Here is an 8,624-nt window from a genome sequence, read left to right as displayed (position 1 = left end):
TTAGTGAAAATTATTAAGAAAAACATATATTGCTATTATGCTTTACTTGCTACTCCCATAGCTTCTATGTGGCCTTACATATATAAGTTTCTCAGACAATTACCATAGCCAAAAACAACCAACACAACCCATCAGGAAGACAGAAATCTTCCTTTGCCTTTGCGTGACTTGCCGATTTTTGGTGAACCCATCACAGAGATCATGAAGGCAGGAGAACTTTAGAAGAAAACGCATTTGAAATACCCATTGCCTTGATTCTGATATAGGATTCCTCAAAAAGATTATATGACCAGTATCTTGTTCTCTACATTAATGTCTACTATTGCTCCTGCCATGATTTGGGCACACAGCAGCTTTACTCAAGACAAGAATGCAGCAAAAACAAGCAGGTAGAGGGGGTCTCTCATAAGGGAATATAAATACATAAATACCCACACAAACAAGAGGGCCCCTCTCATTTTGAGTGGCCAGTAGAAATTATTAAACAAAGAGAATAACCCTTTTTTTTTTTAAAAACCCTAATTCTGAGCTGATGGCACCAAAGTGTTCCCCCACTAAGTCATGCTTATCCAATTTGTTTGTAATACACTTTGGGTAGCAGTCCACATCAACAGTGCCGCCATTATCGACACTAGCCATATGTTCCACTAAAACTTTTGCAGAGATACATACTTTCCCAGATCGTTTTGGATTTTCAACGTATTTGTTAATTTGGATGCTTGACCATTTACACATTTTTTTTGCAAGCACACAAACTTTTTTCTTCACCTTAGTCATCAATTGTTAGATTTCACATTCTCCATTTCAGAGTGGCTTCCTCCTCAGCCTAGCAAATTCTCCATTATGAACCGAAAACAACAAATAAATTAATAAAAAACCCACGTGATAAGACAGCATTTTATCTTAACTTAATTATTACAAATCAAGATCGCCGACGAAATTCCGCGTATTTAACATCTGAACAACGTTCTCTCAAGAGTTGTGCCCATCAATGATTGTGCTCTCTCACTTGCCGATGAGTGTATATTCATTGTGTATATGAAAATCAAGTATTTTAATTCCACGTTAAGGATATAAATTGACAGTATCATTAAAATTGTATGTTCTTTTATTTTTTAATTTTATTAATAAATAATTAAACAGATTTTAATTTTTAATTGATAAGATAAAATAAGTTAATTAATCATAGGTGTCAGATTTTCTTGAATGCATGCAGTTTTCACATTTGGGATCACGATGACCAGAGGATAATGTTTCTATTGTGTAAAATTTGTTTTGCATCAAACTTGGATCACACTCCATGATACGTCATTAGGTTAATAAAGAAGTAGAAGAAAATGGTTCCATTATGTAAATTTCGTGTTCCACCATAGAATAATAGAGAGCTAGAGGAGAATGGATCACAGAGCGTGATCTCAAATATTGATGTAAAAAAAAAATTACACAATCAAATCCAAAAACAATATGAACTCTGTGCAATTTATTTTTTACTTTAATCTAGGAATTCATACTTATAACTATAACTTTCGTCTTCATGAGCTGGCTTTTACTCATGCTAAATAAATTTAAGAAAATTGAACTTGTAATCATCTTCCAGATGTACTTCTGAGAAATAAATTATCATTTATGTCTTCCCAACTACGCTTGAAAATTAAAATTCTATTTAACTTTAATAGCAAACAATTATTTTAGTTTTTAGTTTAAAATGAACATTACTGTTGAGAAAATATTTTTAATTTAATTACTTTCAAAAGAATCTGATTGATTTTTCTACTTTAAATTTATCTGGTTTATTATTATTTTACATAAATTTATTATTCTCAGACAATTTATCTGCAAATAATGACGACTATTTTATTCGTTTCTTATGTAAAACACACAGTTAACGCCTTTCTTGAAAGCAGAAAGAATGTTTTAATATTTTAAAAATATGGGAAAGAATCAGCATGCTGTAATAGGACACAGATTTCATATCGTTATGCTGTTTGAATTATCTCTCATATGCATGACAGGGTGTGTATACATATATACCTGACCTGGGAAAAATGGAGATTAGCTTTCATAATAGCATGTCATCTACTTGAATATATAAACCTGAGCTAGAAATAATGGTCAGAAAGTTTTATAAAATCTAAGGCTTTACCTCCATAAATATGTTTTATAAAATTCTAGGATCTACCTGAATATATAAATGTGAGCTTAAAAAAAAGGTCAGAATTTTCTATGAAAATCTAAGGCTTTCCTCCATAACTATAGTTGAAAATCATATTCTATAAAATATTTAATTTAAAAGAAAATAAAATAAAATAGGCGAGAGATTATATATGTAGAAAAATAAGTGGATATTAGTATTTTTGCTTTTAAAGTGAATTATAGTATCATGCCGGAGTATATTTTAAAAACAATCAACATGGCACTGATATTTGTTGCGTTTGTAGGACCTCTGAATCCATTGTTCATATATTATTTGAATGTATTATTGCTAAAGAAATATGGAATTTATTTGGCGTTAATATTTCCGATATTGTTTCCTATCATGACATTGTTATGGATTCATACAGGGGCTTAAAAAGGATAGTAGTCTCTTCTGGTTTCTATATTCTTGTGAAATTTTATGACAAATTTGGACTCTTAGAAATGAGGAAAAGTATCAAGGCAAGGGTAGGTTTCCTACTAAGTCTTTGAGAAGACTCATATTTTATAGTGTTGATATGTAGGTTACTCTAGTTATGAAGTTAGCAAAGAAGGAATTTGAGAGATTTGTTCACGATGGAACCATAAGAGTGTATACCTTAGAGATATCTCATGGCTACACATGGTCACTATACAAGGAGGAACAAACTCCCTTTGTGAGAGCACTTGAGACCTTCCTAAAAGAACTCAACAAAGGAAGAAAACTAAACAAAAATCAGCAAGAAACTCAGGCAATCCAGGCAAAGGAGAACATGGAGGGACCATAAGGACCACCCCCAATGGCTAACTTGGAGAAATGGAACAATAGCATAATATTGATGGATGGACCTATGAGATGGACAACATGGATGGAGGACCGACCTAACTAGTAGAACATATGTGACCATTTTGAAGAGCATATATTTTGTTAGTGTACCTTTTGGTATAATCATTAGTTCTATTCACAATTTTTTGTATAGGCTTGTAAAGTTGTATACTTGAAATTTTATTATGTAGTACACTTCTAGGATCTTTGTATGACAATTGATTCAACTTTGTGGCAAAGGCTTAGATTCTTGATGTATGATGTTTTTAGTTTATACTTAATATTAAAAAAAAAAAAATCTTGACAAAAGAGTATGGTGGAGAGGACATATATATTTGTAGAGAACAAATGTGCATATTTTACAAATTTTACTTTTATAGTTTACTTTTTCTAAGTGTGAAATAATAGTGTATGACTTTTGTATTTAATTTCATAATGTTGCATTTTTATAAAAAAATGTTGAATCTAAAACTTAGATTTTTTAAATGGTCCAAACTTTCTTTTGCAAAAGATAAAATGGATCTAAAAATTAAGCCTAAACACACAACATACGACCAACCAACAAGGACAATGAAGCACTCACCTAGAAAGAAATAAAAATACAACAAAAAGAGTCAATTCACCAAAACTAAAAGTACTATAAGACTGGCCTAACCAAGAGAAAGTCCTTAAAATATAATTTCTAGGCTAGTTATCTCTCAAAAATTCTAGGGAGAGAACTTCATTTATGAGTCATAGCTAATAGTTTGGAACTAACTATCATTAGCTATATCTTTCTCTATTTTCTTACTACAAACTTCCTTTAGATTTGATGTCCAAATACTATCTCTATTACTTTCTTTTTATTTCAAAATTTTCAAATTGGTGACTATTCAAAGATTTGGTATACATATGAGCTAGGGGAGGCCCATTAAGAATCCAAGGGATGTACTAGGGAGCAAGAGATGAAATCAACATTAACAAGATCCTTATCAATAATTTGTCCTTCCTCGAATGTTAACACATCCAAAACTATTCCAACACCTTTCCCATTCATTCTAACAAACCTATGTTTTTTTTGTTCTTTTCTACTCACTTTGAGGTCACTAAAGCCAAAAGAAAATTATTCCTTCTTCTATATCATTAAGCTTTATTTTTGTTTCAACATTTGTTAGAGTCAACACTTCATGCAGTAGATTGATCTCAGTAGAATAAAAAAATACTTAGTCATCTAAAAATTCTTGCTCTCCTTGTCTTTATAATGTGCTGCCTAAAATTAAGGCCCTTAGCTTCCTTTTCCTTTTCTTATGTATTCTTTTGGGTTTAGATTTTCTTTCTCCCTATAAACCAAGACAAGTATATTTTCTTGTTACCGGAACCCAAAAGATCAATACCAGAATGCTTAAACCAAATATTGAAATAACAGATAAACCAATAAAGAATAAACAATAATAAGAGAATAAATACCATCCACATGAAATCAAGATTTATATGTGGGAAACTCGATAAAGGGAAAACACACAGTGGGAAGCCTACCCATAGTCAGATAATAATTTTTTAGTAAGTACGTGAATAAAAATTGAGGGGCCTACACTTGTAGGAAGGCGAACAACATAGAGCGCACAACTCATCACAAAAGGAGTCTCACTAACTACATAGAAATCCAGACTACAATTTGGAAGAATGAATGAACTGCAAAGATAGCATCTCCTATACCTAAATACAATTTTGGTTAAGCTCAATACCAGAGGACTAAATCCTCTTACATTAACCCAACTTGATCTCCGATGATAGACCGAATCCTCTACCTGAATGATATTACATTATTCACACATTACATCCCATGCCATGATGATCTACAATGAGATCTTACATCATATATATACAAACCCTCGATCATAAACAATCAGGTCGACCATTAGACAATGAACCAATTATATAATTACAAATCATGTCGGCCTTAGGCCAAACAAATAATATCCAACCCATAAGACATCTCGGAAACACATTGAGAGGTCAAATCCACACATTACATTAAGTCGGTCCATAACCTAGATACACCAGGACCCAAATTAGGTCCACACATGCTAAAGCAATAATCTCAATCATCAAGTCTTGAACATGATCACGATTAGCATCCCGAATCTCCACCAAAATCCACACCAACACCACTTATACACATCATCAAAGATATTCATCAAAGCTCTGTCGGTGAAACCCTTACCGGAACTAGAAACCAAGCTTCCAAGGAAACGTGATAGCATCTGATCACTAGATCAAAACTAACTAACTAAATATAAACATGAGTAAGCCAATTCCATAACCAAATCATACTAAAGCATATCAGATCATGTTGGATCCAATCCAACCAGAAACCACACAACCTACCGGGACCAAAAGGGTGTCGATAAAGCATCCAAAACAACTAATATTGACATCAATGATAAAACATCAATGCAACACATAATCACTTCCTCCAAATGGCCAATAATCTCCCCCTTTGGCATTGATGGCAACACTAGATGTGAAAAACATCTAAGTACCAAGAAATGCCAAACAAGTCTCCCCCAATGGAAGACAGCCAACAATTTCCCACTCAAAGATATAGAAATGAAGTTCTGAAATAAAGACCAAACTCCCCCTGTAAATGATATCTCTGTAGAGCTCTATATTACACATATATTTCTCCCCCTAATGTATACAACTCGTTAATTTTTTCACATCAATATCTCTCCCCCTTTGACATCAATGCCATAAATCTGATAAAAATATCAAATAAAAAAGATAAACCACTGAATCAAAAAGCTAACTACTCCCCCTGAGCAATAGCATCCCCACATCAGTGTCATAATGAATAGTATCTCTGATAATGCATACCGAATTGATGTCAAATAACATCAATTAGTTCTCTATCGGAGGGGCAAAAAATCCTAACCTGCCTCTCAGGTACTCAAATGATTCTTTAGGCCAAGGTTTAGTGAAAATATCTGCAATCTTCTCTTTAGTGTTCACATAAACTAGTCTAACTTCATTTTCTTCCACCTTCTCCTTCAAAAAGTTATACTTCATAGATATGTGCTTAGTCTTATAATGAAATATTGGATTCTTTGATATGTTAATAGCAACAGAGTTATCACATTGAATAATTACTGGTCAAATGCAATGCACTTTGATATCCTTCAACATTTGCTTCATCCATAGAACCTGTGTATAGTTAGTATCAGTAGCAACATACTCAGCTTCAGTAGTAGATAAAGAAGTACATGATTGTTTCTTGTTGATCCATGAAATCAACTTCTTTCCAAGAAAGAAAGCTCCATCGAAAGTACTTTTCTAGTCATCAACATCACCAACCCAATCAACATTTGTATATGCACATAAAGTAAAGTAATCATCCTTAGGGTACCACAAACCATATTCAGATGTACCTTGCAATTATCTAAAAATCTTTTTCACCGCACTTTCATGATTTTCTCTAGGATCACTCTGATATCTAGATGCAATACAAACAACATTCATTATGTCAGGCCTAGTCTGAGTCAAATAAAGAAGACCTCCAATCATAGATCTATATCTTATAGGATTTACCAGTGCAGAAACATCTTTCCTTGACAATTTCTCACTTGTAACAATAGGAGTACTTACTGATTTAGAATCTCCCACACCATATTTCTTCAACAATTCCCTAGCATACTTAGTTTGACAGATGAAAATACCTTTGTCAGTCTGAGTAATCTACAAACCTAAGAAAAAATTAATTTCCCCAAACATAGACATTCCAAATTCTTTCTCCATATTCTTAGAAAATTCTATGCACAACTTATCTTCACTTCCAAAAATTATGTCATCAACAAATACTTCAATAATCAATATATCATCATCAATGACCTTATAATATAAATTACTGTCAGCATTACCCTTAGTAAAACCAATCTTCAAAATATATTTATCCAACCTTGCATACCAAGCTCTAAGTGCCTGTGTCAATCCATATAAAGCTTTCCTTAACTTGCAAACCATTTTTGTATCATCCAAAAGTGAAAAACCATTAGGTTGCTCAATATAAACTTCCTCGTCAAGATCCCTATTCAAAAATGCACACCTAACATCCATCTAATAAACCTTGTAGTTTTTAAGGGCAGCATAGGCAAGAAATAATCTTAGAGCTTCAATCCTAGCTACAGGTGAAAAAGTTTCTCCATAATCAATTCCTTCCTTTCGAAAATATACTTGACAAACCATTAATCTAGCTTTGTTCCTTACATCTTGACCATCCTCATTCAATTTATTCCTAAAAACCCATTTAGTTCCAATAACATTCTTATTTTTAAGCCGAGGAACTAAAGCCTATGTGTTATTCTTCTCTTCTGATCTAATTCTTCTTCCATAGCTTTCAGCCAACATTCATCTTTACATGATTCAATTACTAATACCAGTTCAATATGAGAAATTAAACACACCTAATTAGTTGCCAGTCTTCTTCTTGTCATCACTCCATTGTTCTTACCCCCAATGATCTGATCTTTTGAATGATTCAATCTAACATACCTAGGAGTCTTCTGACTATCTGTTCCTCTTCCTGGTTCTTCAGTTACTGTTGAATTTTTTGATACTGTCGGAGTAACGGGTTCAACACTCTATTCTAGTAAAGGTGCTATTGGTTCATATAATCATTTCCACCACTGGTTCTTTCTCATAAACTTTGATTTGACTTCTATTCACCTCATCCACCTGACATTAGCACTCTCCACAATTCTCTACAATCTCTTGTTATAACATCTATATGATTTGCTTTCATTAGAATAACCAAGAAAGATGCCTTCATCACATCTAGGATCAAATTTGCCAATGATATCATCTCTCCTGATATAACATTAACTACCAAAGATTTTGAAATACTTAACAGTAGGTGTATTGCCAAACTATAATTCATAAGGTGTCTTACCGGTTTCTCATTTGATATTTACTCTGTTGAATGTATAGACTGTTGTGGTCATTGCTTCTCTCTAGTAGATATGAGGTAGACTAGCTTCTATCATCATTGTTCTAGCAGCATCCAATATAGTTTTGCTCTTCCTTTCCACAACTCCATTCTAGTGAGGTGTTCGGGGAGAAGAAAAATGTCTCCTTATACCATGCTTCTCACAAAAGTTATTAAACTCACCAGATGTGAATTCTCCACCATTATCTGACCTCAAACACTTAATATTCAATCCCGTCTCAGTTTCCACTTTAGCCTTAAAGATTTTAAACTTTTCAAAAGCTTCAGATTTATCCCTTAGAAAAGTAACCGACATCATTCTAGAATAATCATCAATGATTAGCATAAGATATCTATCACCTTGAAAACTTTTAACTCTAACAGGGCCACACAAATCAGTATGAATAAGATCAAGAACATCATTTGATTTATCTTGGTTACTCTTAAAAAAGGTTTTGACCTGTTTTCCCATTTGATATTCTTTACATACCGGATTATAGGGCTTAACAATATTAGGTATATCTCTAACTGCCTTAGTTGAATTGATCTTTACAATGCAATCAAAATTCACATGACATGGCCTCTTATATGCCATAGCCAACTCTCATCAATTTCTGCAATCAAACATGTCTTCTCACCATAATTCAAATGAAATATATGTTGTCC

The sequence above is a fragment of the Cryptomeria japonica genome, chromosome 4 (genome assembly GCF_030272615.1).
Source record: "Cryptomeria japonica chromosome 4, Sugi_1.0, whole genome shotgun sequence".
NCBI classification, from domain to species: Eukaryota; Viridiplantae; Streptophyta; class Pinopsida; order Cupressales; family Cupressaceae; genus Cryptomeria; species Cryptomeria japonica.
The sequence above is the reverse complement of the archived record's forward strand: the minus strand, read 5'-3'. Positions refer to the sequence as shown.